The sequence below is a fragment of the Mustela putorius genome, unplaced genomic scaffold, assembly GCF_011764305.1.
Source record: "Mustela putorius furo isolate JIRA1106 unplaced genomic scaffold, ASM1176430v1.1 tig00000421_pilon_pilon_pilon, whole genome shotgun sequence".
Lineage (NCBI taxonomy): Eukaryota > Metazoa > Chordata > Mammalia > Carnivora > Mustelidae > Mustela > Mustela putorius.
The window spans coordinates 16,537,476-16,558,970 of NW_025421375.1; positions in this window are offsets into that span (position 1 = coordinate 16,537,476).

Below are 21,495 nucleotides of genomic sequence, written 5' to 3' on the forward strand. Positions count from 1 at the left end.
TTATAAAATTTTCAATGTTCCCTTAATTTTTTTTAAATTAAAAAATTATTTAATAATTTTTTGCTATAATCTTTTTAATGTCTTTCAGCATATATTTAAAATATTTCCATACTTTGAACTCATTAAAGACATGTAACAGACAAATAATCTTGGTTAGACATAAGTAATTCAATTTTTTTTTGGTACAATAATGGACTTCATTGCTTTAGGTTCTGAAATGTACTTGCAAGTAGTCATTCAACATGTCTTAAATGGTAGTGAAATCATCTTACTAGGTAAAACAAAAGACAGGGAAATAATAAAACCCTGCTTTTTAACTGCAAAGTGATAGTGGGTTAGATACAATTAATTAAATCCAATGAAATGTGACTCAGTGGCAGAAAATCTATTAGCAATTTTTAATTAGTTAAGGCATCTCTTTGTCCATACTACAGAAAACATAATAATAACAGTGTGAAATACCAAATTTTAACAGCTGTTAAAATTTGTATCAACCTCATTAGAAAAGCTTCAAGAAGGTTCCCCACAGATTTTATGGTTGTACAAGTGACAATGAAATCCTTGAGTTAGTGTAACTCCCAAAAGTAAATTTGATAGGAAATTATCTATATTTCACAAAGCAAAAATAACATGTCCACCTAGCTCTTCAAAAATGAATATAAGGGATGCCTAGGTGGCTCACTTGGTTAAGCAGCTGCTTTAGGCTCAGGTCCTAATCTCCTGGTCTGGGATCCAGCCACCCAGCAGGCTTCCTACTCAGTAGGGAGTCAGTTTCTCCTTCTGCTTCTGTCCCCCCAACTCTCTCTCTCTCTCAAATAAATAAATAAAATCTTTATAAAATGAACGTAGTGATATGTACATGGAGGGAACATTTTCAATTTTCACAATTCTAATAGAAAGAAAAAAACCCAACTAGGGGCACCTGGGTGGCTCAGTCCATTAAATGTCTGCCTTCAGCTCAGGTCATGATCCCAGAGTCCCAGGAGCAAGCCCCATATTGGGCTCCCTGCTCAGTGGAAAATCTGCTTCTGTCCCTGCCACTCTCATGTTCTCCCTCACTCTCTTTCTCTCTCCAATAAATAAATAAAATACCAAAAAAAAAAAAAAAAAAAGAAGAAGAAGAAGAAGAAAGAAAAGAAAAACCCAACTAAACTTTTCCCTCTGTTCCTCCATTACCTTCATAATGGTAGTTATTAAGTAGGTTGAGTTAGTTACAAAAACTAGATCTCTTGATATTATACAGAATATCATCTATATTACATGCCTGTGGCAAGTATGTCCAGTATGTATGTCAACAGCAACATACCAGTGTTCTAGGAAAGCAGGAGAATCACAACTACAAAAGAACACTGAAAATACAGTTTATTCACTTAATCTTTCATTTAGTGCTCCTTGATTATTTACCAATGAGGGTGACTATTCAAAATTCATTTCCCATTCCAAGCTTAAAATTCACCGTGGATCTCTAATGTCTTCACAATAAAAACTGAACTCCTATACAGGGCCTCTAAAGGCCCTTCTGTAATCATGGCTCTTGTCATCCTTGTGTCTGTATATATCTATATATGTCCTCCTCGTAGAATTCCTCGAAATCACTTCTTACTATTAGGTATTTCAACTTTATGCTTTTCTTCATATGTTCCCACATGTTTCCTTTTAACTAAAAGCTTGGAAGTCCTTCTAGACCTATGATTGTTTCTAAGTCAAATAGAAACCTTTTGGTTATGGTTATGGTTATGGTTATTTGGACAATTTTCAACTTCCTGCCATTGCACTGCATCCTCTTTCTGCACAGTCTCAATGGAAAGTGAACTGACCTGGCAGCTAAAATTTCTTCTGCCAACTTACAGCTCTGAACTAGATCCCATTCTGCTCCAGCTTGATAGAGATAACCCTGGGACCAGAGAAATTATGAAACTCTTTATAAACAATAAACTTAAGGCTAAAAATGATCTTTTACTTGAAGCAGTCTAACAGAGATATTCTTAAGACTTTCTTATGGTCCCCTTCTTAGTAACGTCCAGTTTGATTTTGCTCTTAAACTTCTCTCTTATGTAGCCAAAAGCTCTGCTTTTTTTTTTCTTTTTTCCCCCTCCCCAGTGGGACACTTGAATTGTGAAATTGCAAAAAAGCGGTCAGTATTGATTTCCAAAGGAAAACTTAGATTGACATAGAATAACTGCATTATTAAACTAACAAGGGATAGGAGAAGGGGGTGGGATTATGGACATTGGGGAGGGTATGTGCTTTGGTGAGTGCTGTGAAGTGTGTAAACCTGGTGATTCATAGACCTGTACCCCTGGGGATAAAAATATATGTTTATAAAAAATAAAAGAAAATGGTTAAAAATAAAACTAACAAGGGATAAATGAATAGATGTTAGGATAAATGAAATTATAATACATGGCTCCAAAATTATAATTTGAATAAAACTATATTTTTTTAAAAAAGAAAGGTGAAAAAGAGGAAAGCATAATGAATGAATGAAAGAAAGAACAAATGGAAGGAAGGAATGAAGGAAGGAAGGAAAGTAGCAAGTATGATTATTCAAGAAAAAGATCCCATGATACTGCCTTTTTTCCTTCTTATCATCACACTGAGAACTTGTCTTTGTAAACAGAAGTAACAGAATTTAAAATACAAATGATTTATGAGAAAGCTTGAACACCAATAAAACATGAACCAAAAAGACCTTAATCCTGAGAAAAACAAAACATTTCAGACTTTATTTTATGAGACTATGAATAGATACCTCAGCCAATTGAAGAAAATGTCTGTCTGACTCCTGTCTTGCAAAAGTAGGGTCTGTTTTGTGACTTTCTGTACTGTAATACCTTGCCATTCTTTATAAGCTTAATTCAGACTTTTATTTTTCTGATGAAACAGACAGAAATATATGCAGATATATGGAAAAAGGCTGTGCTAAAAAGTTTAATGTAGATTTATGTAAACTCCTTATTGACGAATACTATTGTAGACTGGTGTCTGAGAACCATTCTAAAGCAGTTCTTTTAGGGTGAACATTTTTAACTTCAAAGGCAGCACCTAGAGGACTGTGTGAAGTTGATTTTCTGAAAAACAATTTGAACATAAATTTTGAGTAAAACCATAATTTTATTTTATTTTATTTTATTTTTAAAGATTTTATTTATGTATTTGACAGACAGAGACCACAAGTAGGCAGAGAGGCAGAGAGAGAGGGGGAAGCAGGTTCCCTTGAGCAGAGAACCTGATGCAGGGCTCTATCTGAAGACCTTGGGATCATGACCTGAGCCAAAGGCAGAGGCTTTCACCCACTGAGCCACCCAGGCACCCAAAACCATAATTTAAAAAATATTCTGTAGATGATGTAATTATAATTTTAAAAATATTTTGTAGCAATATTGGATGAAATGAAATATCATTTTTTCTTTTTGTATTTTTCTCTTTGGCATAAGTAACACTGTTGCCAAACCTAGCACTTCTTAGAGTAATGGGGAGGAATTAATTGACTCTTGCCTTCCAAAGTACAGATACAAAATGTGGATGGTATCAGTACATCTAAGACTACTTTTTAAGTGGCTTCTGGGTCAAGGACATAAGGCTAGTTCAGATGCTTTAGATCAACAAAGTACATATGTATCCAAAGAAGATCCTAAAATGTACCTATCTATTAACGTGTGTTCTAGACAAGGATTGCTTTCAAAGGCAATTCTGTTTCTAAAGTTTATTGATATTTTTACCACCATTTCACTTCTACAACACAGAGTTCATTTCTGGCAACATTATACACTGACCAAATGAGCAAGTATTTTAGTATATATTTTAAATACAATAAAAATACATTCATCATTAGTTAATTTTAGTCAATAAAGAGTTAAGTTTCAAATTAAAACCTCTGTAGATCAGTATATAATGGCCTAGAATTTAAATACCATGTAAGAACCCAGGCATAATTATGAAACAGATTTCTAATATTATCTCAGGAATTACAAGCATGTTAAATGAGTCATTAAATTAGACACAGAGAAATAGAGATATAAATATTGAAGCAATAATTTCTTCTGCAGAGTTGTCAAATCAGTATCCCTACAGAACAGATTTCTATCACTAGTACTCCATCATTTTCTCTAGGGTGGTGGGTCCTGCCTAACACTTGTTTTCTTACTTGGGCCATATTTTTTTATAACTTACTACAATGAAAAGAAAAATGATGAATAACAAAATTATAGTTTAAGTCTTCTGAAACAACTGGATATACAATTTATATTTCAACTGATGGTTGACATTTAATGTGTCTATTTGTGGTGAACATAGTAACAAGAACATATTATAAGATGTTTTGTGGTTAGAATCTGCTTATATAAACAAATAGTTTTTATTTTCTGACAAATTGTTAGTTAATTCCATAGACTTATTAACCCTCACTCAGAAGGTAATACTTTATGTATTTACAATATTGAGGTGAGACAGAGTGTTTATCTTACCACTATCTCCATAAATGCTTTTCAAATTCAAAGAATTAAGTCTTAAAATTACAATTTGCAGGTAATTTTAATTTAATTTTATTTTTTTTTATTTTTTTCAAAGATTTTATTCATCCATCAGAGAGAGAGGGGGGGAGAGAGCGAGCACAGGCAGACAGAATGGCAGGCAGAGGCAGAGGGAGAAGCAGGCTCCCCGCCGAACAAGGAGCCTGATGTGGGACTCGATCCCAGGACGCTGGGATCATGACCTGAGCCGAAGGCAGCTGCTTAACCAACTGAGCCACCCAGGTGTCCCTGCAGGTAATTTTTAAAAGAATCCGGTCTTTTGGGATGCCTGGGTGGCTCAATCAGTTAAGTACTTGCCTTCAACTCAGGTCATGATTCCAGGGTCCTAGGATCAAGTCCCACATCCAGCTCCCAGCTCAGTGGGGGGTCTGCTTCCCTCTCTGTCCCTCCCCCTGCCCAGGCATGTTCACTCTGTAGTAAATAAACAAAGTCTTAAAAAAAAAAAAAACATTCTATTTTTCTGCTTGTTAGATTTTGCTCCCTAATCCACATACAGAGAGTGAAGGACATTATCATGGATAGTTACTAGATAAAAAACAGGTTTCTCAAATTGTTTTTCAAATACATTCATTAATGATCTACTTAATTTCATTGCTATGTCTGTGTTTTCAATTACAATTGAACTGAACAAGAATATTTGAATGCCAATCTAGTAGACATTACTTTAAAGTGAAAGCCTGAGGGATTAAATATTTTCTTTTAAAGAGAAAGGAGAGAAGGAAAAAAAGGAAGAAAACTACTATATGATCTTTATGAGGAGTTAGCATTTTGCTTGTATAAGAGGCAGTGATGTGTGGGTTAAGAGTACAGCCTCTGATATGAGCCTATATATGCCTCTTCCTAGCTATGTGAACTTTGACTCTTCTTTTAAACACTTTGACCTAATTTTTTCCCCTATACAACAACATGCTAATATAAACAGCTCATGGAGTTATGGTGAAAAATATATACACCTGTATCTAGGTGAAGAATTTAGAACACGACATGATACATATGAAGCATTCTGTAAATATCAGCTATTGATAGTATGCATGTTTTACTTTGTGTGTAAATAGCTAAAATACTTAAGAGTATGAAATATTTAAACTTGATTGTTTAATCTGGCTAATGCTATCATCCTATTGAGATAAACAAATTGCATGTCACAAAAGTATTGCTACAAATTGCAAAAGTATGTATACATTTTCTGGGATAACAGATAAACTCCTGGATATCACTCAAGACATTCTGTTAGTAATAGTCACTAGCATAGATTAGGTTTCGAACTTGCTTTTGATAAGCACTACAGTAACATTTTGAATTGATTAATTAGCTTATTGATTGAAGAACTGGAAAATTTACTATCTTGATTCAACTTTCCTGTTTTATTTTATTTTATTTTATTTTATTTTATTTTATTTTATTTTATTATTTGACAGAATGAGAGAGAGAGAGAGCACAAGCAGGGAGAGCAGCAGGCAGAGGGAGAGGGAGAAGCAGGCTCCTCACCAAGCACGGAGGCTGATGTGGGGCTCAACCCCAGGACTCCAGGATCATGACCTGAGCCGGACACAGATGCCTAAACGACTGATCCACCCAGGCACCCCTCTTCACTGTTCTATTTTTTATTTTTTAAAGATTTTATTTATTTATTTCAGAGAGAGAATGAGAGAGAGCATGAGAGGGGAGAAGGTCCGAGGGAGAAGCAAACTCCTTTTGGAACTGGAGCCTGATGTGGGACTTAATCCCAGGACTCCAGGATCATGACCTGAGCCAGAGGCAGTGGCTTAACCAACTGAGCCACCCAGGCGCCACCTCTTCACTGTTTTAAAGCAAGACAGACTCTAAGAAGTATATTTCATTAGTCCAGAATTCTGAATAAGAATAACTGCAAGCTGTTGCATATGAAGTCTGAAATAAAGTATGTTCTCCTTGTGTGTTAATGTAACATACAAAAAATAACTTTAATAATAGGTACAATCAAGTGTTTGTCATGCAACAAATGCCTTACATATACAACCTTTATAAAGCTCTACAAAAGATATATCATTATGTATACTCTTTTGATGGCTCAAAAAAATAAATTTCAGAAAGATGAAGGGATTTCCCTAAAGCAAGAGATAGAACCTGAGTATTTGGGATTTGAACTGTGCAACCTTTACATTTCCTTTAAAAGATAACATTGGGGTGCCTGGGTGGCTCAGTGGGTTGAAGCGTTTGCCTTCGGCTTGGGTCATGGTCCCGGGGTCCTGGGATCGAGCCCCGCATCGGGCTCTCTGCTCGGCGGGGAGCCTGCTTCCTCCTCTCTCTCTGTCTGCCTCTCTGCCTACTTGTGATCTCTGTCTGTCAAATAAATAAATAAAATATTTAAAAAAAAAAGATAACATTGAAGAGTCTTTGTTTTTTGGGACAAAATTTGGTGAGAATTTGGGCAACTATAGAAAATTATAAGCATAATTGGAGGAAAATACAAGGGTTTATTGTGAATTTGGGGGGAATAAAAATCCACAATAACAAGTCTTTAGAATATATTTTTTGTTCCCTATATAATGAATACATAATGATTTTTTTAGAATTTCACCTTAAAATATTTTAAAATATACTTTTTAATCTGTTACATTTTTGGCATAGCACTTTTCCTTGTTTTTGATATTTATTGATTAAATTTAATAATCTTATATAAACATAGTTGTTTTTAAGCTGGATTTTAGGCTTTTGCTTTCAAAAGACATTCCATGGTTAAAAATTGTAATATATACAGCCCATTCTAAAAAACATAATGTTTTTTAGACATAAATCACCTAAATATGTATAGACACTTAACATACTTATAGAAACTTTATGCAAAATATATACTATATCATATGCAATAGAAATAAAGAAATATCATATATATGTATGTGTTTTTCTATTTCAATTATTAGCTATCACGCTGACCAAGCACCTTAAAAGTACACAAACTTGATTATTTAGGGAGGTTTTATTTTCATAGTATATAACTTTAGTATTACCTATTTTTGTAAATACCTTCACAGTTGAAAAATTGATTTAGTCCTTAAAACTGGATACTTATTTATTACGATTATTTTGCAAATGGCTTTACAAGAAACACCTTTATTTTTCAACCCTAGAACTAAGATGAACCATACCACTATGTGATCCTGCGTCACTCAGATGTTATATGTATGTTGTATGTTAGATTCCTTTTTTATATTATGCATTTATACATAGCATTTTTGTTGGTAGGAACTGAATGTAAAAGTTAAGATGTAAATATTTGTGGGGGGGGTTGGGGGGTAGGGAAGGAAAGAAGTGAAACAAGATGGGATCAGGAGGGAGACAAACCATAAGAGACTCTTAATCTCACAAAACAAACTGAGGGTTGCTGGGGGGAGGGGGGTGAGGGAGAGGATGGTTGGATTATAGACACTGGGGAAGGTATGGGCTATGGCGAGTGCTATAAAATGTGTAAGCCTGACCACTCACAGACCTGTACCCCTGGGGCAAAAAATACATTATATGTTAATAAAAATAATTAATAAGAAAATTCTGTGTATTTTTAAAAGTGTGAATTCTGTAAAAGCAGGATTTTTCTATATAAACATAAATATTTACATATATACATCTCATATAGACATATATATGCGCATGTGTGTATATATATGCAAATACATACATTTTCTACATAATGATACAAAGATATTTATTTGTATTGATATAATGCTTTTTTTCTTCTGCTAGATTTTTTCCAGTTACCTGATCTGCTTGATTTTTCCCTCAGAAATAAACAAATAATCACAAACTCACAAAAACTAACAAAAATAGTAAGCAAGTTTAGACAGTCTTTGAAACAATACACTGATAATTTATACTGTGAACCAATTGAACTAATTTATAAAACAACTAATCTTATTAAAATTAATGGCCAAGAGGCAGCTGGGTGGCTCAGTGGGTTAAAGCCTCTGCCTTCAGCTCAGGTCATGATCCCAGGGTCCTGAGATCGAGCCTCACATCAGGCTCTCTGCTCAGCGGGAAGCTTGCTTCCTCCTCTTTCTCTGCCTGCTTGTGATCTCTGTCTGTCAAATAAATACATTAAAAAAAAATCTAAAAAAAAAAAAAATTAATGGCCAATTCAATAAACAAGAAAGAAACTCAAGCTGACATCATCAAACAGTGCTGTATAGTTGCTTTAACACTAGTTTGCCATAATAAGACATGATGTATCACAAAAGAGATCTGTACAATTAATTGCTATTCTCAATGGCAATTTTGAGGAATTTGAAATTTATTGTTATTTTATCTTTCCCTCTCTTTCATTTTAACCAACTTTTTTTAGAGAGGGTTTTTTTGTTTTTTGGTTTTTTTTTTTTAAAGATTATTTATTTAGGGATGTCTGGGTGGCTCAGTGGGTTAAGCCTCTGCCTTCAGCTCAGATCATGATTTCAGGATCCTGGGATCGAACCCCAGGTCAGTCTCTCTGCTCAGCAGGGATCCTGCTAACCCCTCTCTCTCTTGGCCTGCCTCTCAGCCTATGTGATTTCTCTCTGTCAAATAAATAAATAAAATCTTAAAAAAAAAAAAGATTATTTATTTATTTGACAGAGAGATAGAGAGCAGCAGTAGGCAGAGCAGCAGGCAGAAGGAGAGGGAGAAGCAGGCTCTCCACTGAGCAGAAAGACCAATGTGGGGCTTGATCCCAAGACCCTGAGATCATGACCTGGGCTGAAGGCAGACGCTTAACCAATTGAGTCACCCAGGCGCTCTCCCTCTCTTTCACTTTAACCTCAGCAATTTCACCATCTGATGAACCATATTCTCCTGTCCAGCAAGGTCTAGATCTCAGCCCAGGAGTTGGGGGTAATTTTCACTGAGTGGTTTATCTCAGACCTAGGAGTAGTGGCTGTTCTTTTTATCTGTGATCACTGTACGAAATGATCTGTACTTGTTTACCAATCCTTCATTACTCTTTTTGAAATAGATAATACTTCTTGCAGTGGCTCTAGAGAGATGAAGAATCAAGACTGCGTTTTCCTTTTTCTGTTTTAATGGGATAGAATTATATACTTTGGGGAATATTTCATTGTAGAAGGAAAATCAATGACACATGAAAGAGAAAGAAGAAGCAATATTCTTGAGTTGTCAGGGGATATAAGTAAGCTCTTTTGAATAAGATTAGGGTTGTCCCTCGCTAAGGCACTGAGTATTTTTCCACAATAGCAAAACTGAAGGCAGTAGGTAGGCATAGTGAAGCTGGTAGGTGGGTATGATGTTAAAACCTGAACAGGTTCCCTTCTCATTACATTTAGTTCATGGGTAAGAGAGGAAATAATCTCTGAGAACAGGAGATTACAATATATAGTGTAAGTTTGAGGAGAAAGGAGAAAGTATGTAGTATTTTAGCAGAAGAATCAGAGAGTACTTAGAAAAGGGAAATATGTAATGATGCATTGTGGACACACTTGTGCTATGCAAATCACGAATTTAGCATGGACTGGTTAGCAGAGTTGTGAGTATGTAACATAAGTTTTACATTCAGTTGCAGTTATGCAGACTGGGGCTGTATTTTTAAGAACATAAAGTTACATGATTGAGAAACAAGGAGTTTGTGTTAGTATGAACCCCAAAGAATGATAAATGCTTGATCATGAAATTCCAAGTGAGGAAGGAGAGAGGTGAAGACATGATTGGGTGGAAGACAATGAAAAGTGGTTGAAATCAAGGGTCAATGTGCATGGACATTTGGGGTAGTGTTAGAGTTGGGAAATCAAGAGATTATGACCTGGAAATGCCCAGGGTGGTATTTGAAAATGCAGTGTTTGAAACTGGTTATAAAAAGGTTGCAGTTTAATGATAGTGAAAAAGCCCAAGTCATATTCGTAAAACTTAGGCTTAAAAAGGTGCAAAAAGTAACTTGAAGCAAGTGGAGTTCTAGATTATTAGAATTATCATCTCTATGGATGATACATGGTGATCCTTGAAAACAGAGAGACTGATTCAGTAAATTAAGGAAAATAATGCATGTGAAATCGTATTTTTTTAAACTTGCTGAGCTACTTGAGAGTTTTGGTTGCATACTGATTTTATAAATTAATATATTTATATGCTACAAAAATCCATCAGAATTTAGAATGTACACTAGAAAGGCAATTTTTCTTTTCTGTTCACTGAATAGCCAAACATTACTGATGAGAGTCAGGGAAGGTTTCCCCAGTACCATTTCCCTTGCTTGTGTTCCCTCTCTCGCTGTGTCTCTCTCTGTCAAATAAATAAAATCTTAAAAATTAATAAAGGCTTTTTTTAATCTCATAAACTTATTTAAATGAATATGGCATGTAGAGGAAATAAGGCAAGTTGGCAAATGTTAGGATTTACAACCTGGTTATCAGAATCTTTAACCCATTCTTAACCTGTTTATTAAAATTTGGGGTGTTTTCTGTATCTCAGTTCCACTTTCTTAATAAGTAGTTATTGCCATTTTTAACCAAAAGATGATTAATTTTTTGCAGTGTGTTACTACATATGTTTTGGGTCATTTCACAAATACCTACTGATCAATAGGACAAAAAAATTCTAGTTGAAGCTAATGTCCTATGTACTTAGATAATTTGCCATGAATCAGCCAGCTTTCTAACTACCATTAAATCATTCTTTATATTTGTTCATTTTGCTGGTGGGAAAATGTTCTATTCCAATCACTTTTGTTAGAAAATGTAAGAAGTTATAAAATTATGACTCTTATTCAATGATATGCCTATCATTAAAGCTTTTAATAAATTGGAAAATGTATTTAATGTTGTTTATTTTTTATTGTTATATACTGAAAGGACACCAACATGATCCAAATTTAATATAAGGACAATCTGTATATACCATTAATAAAAACAATTTCATGTTGTTTTTCAGTTCCAACTGTCTTTAATAGCAAGCCAAATTAAATCTAAACCAAAGAATTTTATTAAGAGTTTAACTGTGTTAGGGCGCCTGGGTGGCTCAGTGGGTTAAGCTGCTGCCTTCGGCTCAGGTCATGATCTCAAGATCCTGGGATCGAGTCCCATATCGGACTCTCTGCTCAGCAGGGAGCCTGCTTCCTCCTCTCTCTCTCTCTCTGCCTGCCTCTCTGCCTACTGTGATCTCGCTCTGTCAAATAAATAAATAAAATATTTAAAAAAAAAGAATTTAACTTTGTTAAAGCAAATTGCTTTGTGTTGGGAAATCCTTAAACAATGTAAAAGGGGCAGATGTCATCATATATCTTTGGTAGGGAGTAGAAAAAATGTAATCTTTGGAGAAGGATTTTAAGGCTTAAAATTAATGGAGTATATAAATAAATAGATATTAGGACCCAAACAATTAAATGCTATGTTAGTACTATAAAGAAAAAAAAAGGAAAATTACTTTAAACAGAACATAATTCAACAAAATTTTTATTTTTTTGCAAATAAAGGGCAAAAATTGTTAATGTCTTTGATATATAATATTCACAAAATTCAAATAAACTGATTATAAATATTTTCCAGTAGAAACTCTAGTAAGGGAAAAGGGGGAAGAGGGCTGGGATCCAGAGGTTAAGTAGAGCCTTCTCTTGAACTCTTAAGGTAGAAAAGAGAAATGTCAGTTCTCCAGCTTCTGTGAGAGATGAGAGAAGTGGCACTGTCTTTGAAAGGTAATTTAAAATTTCAGTGAAGCAACTGTGAAGCTACAAATATTAAAGACATGAGCGCTTTGTAATCAATAAAATGTGTTACAAACAACAAAGTAGAAGATTTCAGTATGTTTGTCTCATGAGAGCAAAACCCAAGGTCACATAACTGATTGGATTTGGATGATGGTGGGGTTATTAATAAGGTTAAGTTTTCACTTATGAGACTATAATTAAATTAGTCTGAAAAGAGGCTGAAAAAATTGTCACTTAGGGTGATGATTCATAATATGATGCACCAATTATAAGTGATTATATTTGTCAGGGTTCTCCAGAAATAAAACCAGTTAGATAGTGATAGATAGACAGATAGTGAAAGGTCGATAAAGGTAGATAAAGATAGATACATCCATACATGCACACATACATATATATACACATACTATTGATACTATAAGTATACACAGATATATACATAGAGATAGATAGTTATATACATTCATATATACATTTGTAGAGAGAGAAGTATTTTGAGGAGTTGGTTCATGAAATTATGGATAATTGGAAATTAGGAAGAGTAAGTACCACAGAATTACTCTCTGCAAACTGGAGACCCAAGAAGCTGGGGTTGTAGTCACAGTGCAATCCTGAAGGTCTGAAAACCAGGGGAGCCAACAGTATAAATCCCACCTGGAATCAGATTTTCAACCCCAGTTGGAATCTGAAGGCCTGAGAATGAGGAGTGCCAATGTCTGAGGACAGATGATGGGTGTCGGAGTTCAAACAGATAATGCAAATTCCCCCTTCCTTCATCTACTGTTCTCGTCAAGCCCTCAGAAGACTGGATGATGCCCACCCACTTGGTGAGGGAAATCTTCTTTACTCAGTCTAGAGATTCAGATACTAATTTCTTCTGGAAACACCCTCACAGACATACCCATAAATATTATGTTACCAGCTACTGGGGTATCCAACACAATAATGTAAGTATGGTGTTAGGGAGATATAAAAATTACTAAATAGGCCTAGTTTAGAAATTAGTCTCAGGGCCTCAATTTTAGCTTCAGTGAATTTTTACAGTGTTACATCTTACTAATCCAATCTGTTTGATATTAATCACTTGTCCCATCTTCCAGTAGATATGGAGAGTGCTGATAACTTGAGGATGACAGCCCCTGTCTTGAAACTTAAAAAAAATTATAAATCATTTTATTTTCCTATTTTCTAAGTTATTAATTGAATACTCTATCAATTACTATATTCCAACATTAATTACTTTTAATACTTCTATTGTTAGCTAATTTAAATATATTTCTTTTTTTTTTTAATTTTTTATTTTTTATAAACATATATTTTTATCCCTGATATATTTCTAATTGAAATAGTCAAGTGTAGTTCAACAATCTTTTGTCACTCTGTAATATTTTGGAATATTATAATGTAAATTATTCGTGTTTAGTTTCAATTGTTCTTAATTGTCCAAAAATGTCTTAGGTAAGGGGTTAAGCTTGAAATATATTCTTCATCTACTTTTTCTGGAAGCTATGTTTAAATTTTAACAGAGTGGAGAGAAACTTGCTCCCAATAACTTGAGAAAAGTAATTTCACAGTATGACGCGTTGGTATTTTCAGAATTGATTTAGATTCAATAATTCAGTTACTAGGACCTTCAGTCTTGAATCAGGCCCTACTAGTGCTGCCTTTGACCATCATAGATTCCAGGTAGTCTATTTGCCTGCCAAGTTTAATGTTTCATCATAAATCTCTACCTTGTTAATTCACATAGCTGACCTTGTTCTTTCTCAAAATATTATGGGCTATCCTTACCCCTTATGTTTAGCCTCAGACTGCAGCATATTAATTTTCCTCTTTTAAAATGTTTCTACTCATCTGGAAAAACAAAGATTTTAGGCTAGTATTTTAGCTTAAATTCTTGCTGCAATTTATTATACTTCCAAGAAATTCCTTGAATCATTCATGCTAAGGAGGTTTGCTGTCAGACTGACAGCTGGATTTGTAATGTCAATAGAGGTAAACTATCAGAAATATGCCATTAGCTTCTCTTTCAATCCATTTTAAATGAAAATACAGAAGGAAAGGGGGGATTTTAATGCACAAAAATAAATGAAGTATATCTTAAATGGTTTGTAATGGTTTTTGTTAACCAGTGATTACCAAAATCCAATTGCAATCTTCTCAGTGATTATAAGGACCTAAATGTTCAAGAATTCTATTTGCTATAAATGCCACAGGGAAATGGTTGCATGAATGAACAGGAACATAAAGCAGCTGACAGCTATTTTGTGACTGAATTGACTATAATGTCAATCAAAATATTCTGCATCCAAGTGGAAAAACTAGTCTTAAGTACCAGTAGGTGTTTAAGGGTTGATTTATCTTTCATCTCTTTCTTTAACAGCAAACTCCTTAAGTAGGCATTAGCATTAATTCTTTTAGTTCAAGTCATATATACTGGAGTACCTATTTGATTGTTAATGCTATAATCAGTCATCACAACCTGAGGTTAAATCTAGCAACTGGACAGTCACCAAAATAGAAACGGAAAGTAGCCTAGTTGAATTTTATGCAGATTTCACAGGGAGAAGGGAGAATTCTAGCATATGGGGTTTTCTCTGGTGAGTATACACATATTTGAGATCTGATTATGATCAATACAACAATAGAGAGATCACCAATTAGGTGGATAGAGCCTTTATTATACACTCTTCATTTTAACCCAGACTTACTACTCTCTTTATATCCTAATGTTCAGACTTGGTCTTTGAAGTCTTTTGGACTCGAGGGCCATTCTTGACTCTACTACACTGACCCTAAATGCTTCTCAATTATTTCAACTTGAAGTCAATACTGCTTGCTCTGTGTAAACCCACTAAATTCATTCATCCCCTGGGATCCAACACAATGACCAACCCACTTAGGTCCACTAGGAACAAATTTCTTCTGACTGATAATATGGGTAAAGTAGATTAACATAGAGGCAATTTCTGTCTTTTATTTATATGAATTAAATTATGTAAGTAAATTAATTAAATTATATAAGTAAATGACCTAAATAAAGCATAATATATCCATACATGATAAATGATGCAAATTTATAAATAATATACAAATTTCTTAAATTAGAAAATATTTTTAAATGAAGATCAATAAAAATAAAATTTGCTATTTATCATTATCTCTTCATAGAATAGGCAAGGATGAAACAACAAAATGACAATAAAATTTCTTTAGGTAGTGAGATTATAGGGAAATCTAAGATTTATTGTTCCTGGAATTCTTTGTCATTGTCCTAAGTCTCTATTTTCCATAAATTTCATTAATTACATTTATCCCTACCCAGCACACACATACATAATCAAATGCTGTCAAATGAAAGACTATGAATGCACCTCAAGCAGAGGGGTATACCACAAGAGTACAAATATAAATAAAAATTTCTAGGGAAAACCCTTAAAAGCAGGGCAGTAGTATCAAGCACTACAATATCCACAGTTCTCAGTGTCTCACACTGAAAGTTAGGTGTAGAGAACCTGCATGCTCAGTAGTCAACATCGTAACTGAGAGGCGACCTGCACACATTACATTCTACACATAATGTTGCTTAGGAAACCTTTAATCTCAGTGGCTTAAAATGATAGACTTTTATTTAGCTCATAAAGCTTCAGATAGACAACTTACCCAGGTCTGGCTGGTAACTTTTCTGGTCATGTTTGGGAATACTCACATGCCTGGGGCTGAGCTGGCTATCATTTGAGAAAATAGAGGTAATTAGGTCTTGCATTTCTTTTCTTCCGGTAGCTAATTTGGAAATCGTCTTTTATTAGAGATGGAGAAGTTCAAAAACAGAAAATTGACATATGAAAAAGATTCTTATGGTATCACATTTATGATTCCTTTGAACAAAGAGAGTCATAGGACTTAGTATGAAGTCAGAGAACCAGAACTCTGTACATTTATCTGGCAAAGGGTATCTATACAGAGAGGAATGAAAAATTGGGGCCAATGATAGCAATCTAACATAGAATATCTATGTAGCAAGGCAAATTTCTTAATCTGGGAACTGGACTTATTTTTTTTTAAGATTTTATTTTATTTATTGGAGAGAGAGAGAGAGAGAGAGAGAGATCACAAGTAGGCAGAAGCAGGCAGAGAGAGAAGGGGAAGAATGCTCCCCGCTGAGCAGAGAGCCCAATGCGGGGCTTGATCCCAGGACCCTGAGATCATGACCTGAGCCAAAGGCAGAGGCTTAACCCACTGAGCCAACCAGGTGCCCCGGAACTGGCCTTTTTAAAACAGGCCAGAATTTAGAATCCAATAACCTCTACTTCTCAAGCTAGCTCAGATGAGCTGAATCAGATCTGCTAAGTTACTAAAAGAACATTGTTAATGAGTCTCTAGCCTTATAAATTTTGTCTCCTCTGTCCCCCTTTGCCCCATGGGCACTAACTAAATATCTCTATTGGCTCTTATTTGGGACAAGACATTGACTTTTCCACAGTGATGTCTGAGGATGAGGCACACAAAAGACTCCATGAAGCTGAGTCATAAGGGAAGTAAAGTCCTTAACCATACCAAGGCACATGTCAACATGAATTAGGAGCTATTTGTCAGTACTTAGAATAATAAAAAGTTATTCAAACTCTATTGATTCTACACAAGTCTTCTGGGGTTACATATATGTGTTCATTCACAACTAATCAAGATCCATCACTTTATGCCCAATGATGGGATGAACCATAATAATGTTTGCTTTTCCAGAACAATCAGTCCCACAGAGTTACTAGGATTTACATTTCCCAAGGCAAGGTTAGTGTCCAATTTCACATAAGACTGTTACCCCAATCTAGGTAATATAAACTATGAACACACTCACTGAGATTATCCATAAATCTACTGAAGCCAAAGCAAGCAAAAAATGAACTGCTGGTCAGCTGAGATTTTTTTTTTTTTTAATGAGTTTCTTTTTTCTTTCTCTGTGGGGAAAAAATAGCATAAAATGTCCTTCCACACTCCTTCTTACCCTCCTAACTTCCATGTGTAGGATCTCATCCAACATGGGGGAGGTGTGGCAATGCTCATTAAAATTGTATTGCATTGATCCCTTAAAATTTTCTAACTAATATGGTCCCTACATTCTTTTTTCCTAAATATAGCTAGTGCTTTCACATCTCATACATTTTTTTTTCAAAATATCTTGCAATTTTCTTCAGATTGATCATTTTTACCCATTTCCTAAGACAATAGTTTGTGCACTATTGTGGTGCTATTCATATGTTAGAAGAAACCACAAACATACTTTTATATGTGCCATAGTTTTTAAATGTGCCTTTTTAAAAAAAATCAGGTCCATCAAGACTATCAAGTTTAATGAGGTAAAATGGTCACTGTATTACCATACTTTCTCTGAGTGGGTGGAGGGACCACAGGCTCCATTTGGCTAAGATCCTGGGGGTGGCTCAGAGAATTCTAATTTAGATACTAATAAGGTATCAGCAGAAGTATGTGTCCACCACCAAAGATCCAAGGCAAACAGGTAATTTGAAAGTGAGGTGGATTTACTGTGTAAGAAATTTCCATCTTGACAGGTTCCTGGTACACAGAAAAAAGGGAGCTATAGTTCAAAGTGTGAAGAAAAACAAACAAGCAGACAAACATACACTTATACAAACAAGCAAATATCACAAAAATTTATGTGCTTTATGGTCAAAAGGTGAAGGATGGATACAGTTCAAGGAGCAAGGGAAGTTAGCCACGACCGGACATGCTATGAAAAAACGGCGGCAAAACAGATGGGCTGATTAAATACACACATACACACACACACACACACACACACACACAAACACAAACAATAGTTGTGACCGCTCCACTAGAACACAAATTTATTAGACAAGCTAAACTGAACTAATTTAAATGTATAATAGATATGCCAATTCAGGGGAGGAAACAGAATCATATAAATTGCTCAATTAAAATGACAGAACGCAGAAAAAGAGAGAAAGACAACAGAGGACAATTACAGTGAATTAATGCTATGAATTAACATCCGTGAAAACAATTACAAATATGGTAGAGTAGTTAGGGTCTCTTAGGCAAGGGTAAATTAGTCTGCAGCATAGGTCTTTGGCTTCCCCTATCCAAAATGGCCAAGACAGGATAATACTGATTATCCAATGCAGGTTGAAAAGTTTCAAAGAGGCGTAGTTGGAGTTTAAAAAAAAAAAACCAAAAAAAAAAAAACCAAAAACACCAGTAGTCATGAATATAAGCTCTGGAATCTGACATGTAAGATGATGACTGCACTTAGGTGAATTTACATGGATGAATCTCAAATGATCATTTCTATTCCCTTTCACAGTGGCAGAACTTTTTTGAGGGGAGGCCAAGGGCATAAAATCAGCAACAATTGTGATTAGAGGCGGGTGGGAAGGATAAAAGTGAAGCTAAGAATTTCTTTTTTTTTTTTTTAAAGATTTTATTTATTTATTTGACAGAGATCACAGGTAGGTGGAGATGCAGAGAGGAGGAAGCAGGCTCCCCACTGAGCAGAGATTCCCCATGTGGGGCTTGATCCCAGGACTCTGGGACCATGACCTGAGCCAAAGGCAGAGGCTTTAACCCACTGAGCAACCCAGGCACCCCCAAAGCTAAGAATTTCTTAACTTTCATTATTCAACACTGCATGAAAACAGGGTTGTTGATCACAAGTAAAACTGAGATTATCTTATATTTCCTTACAGACATGTTACAGAGTTCCTGAAATTGAGGGGTTTTTGTTTTTTGTTTTTCCATTTTATTTTATTTCTTTTCAGTGTTCCAAAATCCATTGTTTATGCACCACACCCAGTGCTCCATGCAGTACGTGTCCTCCATTATACCCACCTGGGCTTACCCAAACCCCCACTCCTCTCCCCTCCAAACCCCTCAGTTTGTTTGCAACCCAATCTCTGAACTTACTTTAATGAGATTCAAAGAATATTACTTCAGTATTAATTTTCCATTTTTAAAAGGTCCCAATTAATTAGAAATATGAAAATAATTAATTGAAGTAATATACTGATCACTTAAAGATATTAAATGATAACACCTTGTACTCCAAGCATGATTTTATTTAAAAATGTGACCTTGTGGAATATGGAGCCATTTGAAGTAAAAGGGGTATGACAATATGCCTACAAAATGACTACTAAAACTTATCAACTAATATCTTCAAGAAACAGAAAGGGACACAATTTTGTAGAGAAGGCACATGCAAAACAATAGAAGAAATTAGTTAAAAATTAAAACATATTATATTATATAAGAGAAATTAGTTAAAATTAGCTAATAATTAAACTTATTAAACTAATTAAAAATTAGTTAAAAATTAAAAAAAACTTTTGTTCCTCAGAGGCATCATTAAGCAAGTGAAAATGTAAGCTGCATGTTGGTCATATGTCTGACCACGAACGTTTTTCTAGAATATGTAAAAATATAAATAACTCAAATAACTCAATTTTAAAAAGACACATAACTAAAAATTGACAAAATATTTTCAACATACATTTACAATAGATAGATAGTAATCACATGAAAAGATGTTCAACATGACTAGTCATTGAGGAAGTTCAAATTAAAGTCAGAATAAGAAAATTTTGCCTAATACCCAGAATGACTAAAACTAAAAAGATAAAACTAAAAGTTTTATCAAGAATGTGGAACAACTGAAGACCTTATTTTCACATTTCAGTGGAAATATAAAACAATATACGATAGTTTGGGGGAACATTTTCATAGGCAATATCTAATAAAGTTAAACATAGTCCTACCTGGGGCACCTGGGTGGCTCAGTGAGTTAAGCCTCTGCCTTCGGCTCAGGTCATGATCTCAGGGTCCTGGGATCAAGCCCCACATTGGGCTCTCTGCTCAGCAGGGAGCCTGCTTCCTCCTCTCTCTCTGCCTGCCTCTCTGCCTACTTGTGATCTCTCTCTGTCAAAGAAATAAATAAATATCTTAAAAAAAAAAAACAAAAACAGTCCTACCCAATAACCTAGCAATTCTACTACTGGGTATTTATGCAAAAGAAAATATATGTTTATTTTTAAAAGCCACACCCAAAATGTACATGCAGCTTATACTCATTTTCTATGACTGTAACAAATTACTTAAAACCTGATCAGCTTAGAACACCTTCCCATCATTATCTCACAGTTCTGTAGGTCAGAAGTACAAGAGGGCGTAACAGTCCTCTTCTTAGTGTTTCACAAGGTGGAAGTCAAGGTCTTGGCTAGGTTACTTTATAAAATATCTGGGAAAGAGAATACTTCCAGTTTCATCTAGGTTGTTGATAGATTTCTGCTCTGTAGAGTTTTAAGATCCCCTACCTGAATTTCCTTGCTGGACATTTCATTCAGCTCTTATAAACTAGTCTTGGTCTGCTTTGTGCTGTATTTGCACAACCTACCAAACTTTTGTAATTTAACCAAATTAAGTTGGGAGTTTGAGTAGCTGACATTTAAGTAAAGGAATATGGTCTTAGGGTCCTCCTTAAAGGGGCTCTGGGCATATGTATTGGCATAGGTCTACTATGCATATTGGATTGAATTTTATGCCTCAATTTTAGCATAAGTCATAGGTGACAATTTCAGCACAAGGCGTAGGAATGACTTTTGGCCCATGATCACTGGTTGTGTATCTCAGGCAGGCCTCAGACCCTATTCTACAGAGTTCTCAAGGAAAAAAAAGAAAGAAAGAAAGAAAGAAAGAAAGAAAGAAAGCAAACCTGTGCATTATGTAAGCCTACTGGGTTGTTGCTCAAGTGTGAAAGAACAGTTAATGTGGCTTGCTGATGTCCATACTCCTAAAATCAAACAGCTCACTAGGAGCCTACAAAAACCCTTTGCTGCTGCCTATGCCTCTTTCACCAAAATAGAACCTGATCTCCAGAGTTATCAAACAAAACAACCTGGTCCTCCCAAGGCAGCGGCCACAGAAGTTTCAAGTCCACCCCTCTTAAAGGGACAGAGAATACTATCACTCTATCAAATACCTGTGAAAATACATACTGACCTAGGCTCTGGGTTTCACTGAGCAGCAGGGCTCATAAACATTAAAAGAGGCTAACTCAAACTTAATGAATAAACTCCATAAACTAAAAATGTCTGTGGGGGAAGTCCCCTAAATATGATGACACTGACTTGGAAGTCTCTGAAGGAATAAATCCTTAAGATGCCTATTACATACTTGCTGAGTATATAAAAATACATAGTTCCTCACAAAGGGAAAAAAAAAGATGATGAGCTATTGCCCCACTCAAAATAAAAGGCCCCACCAACTTAATAAATA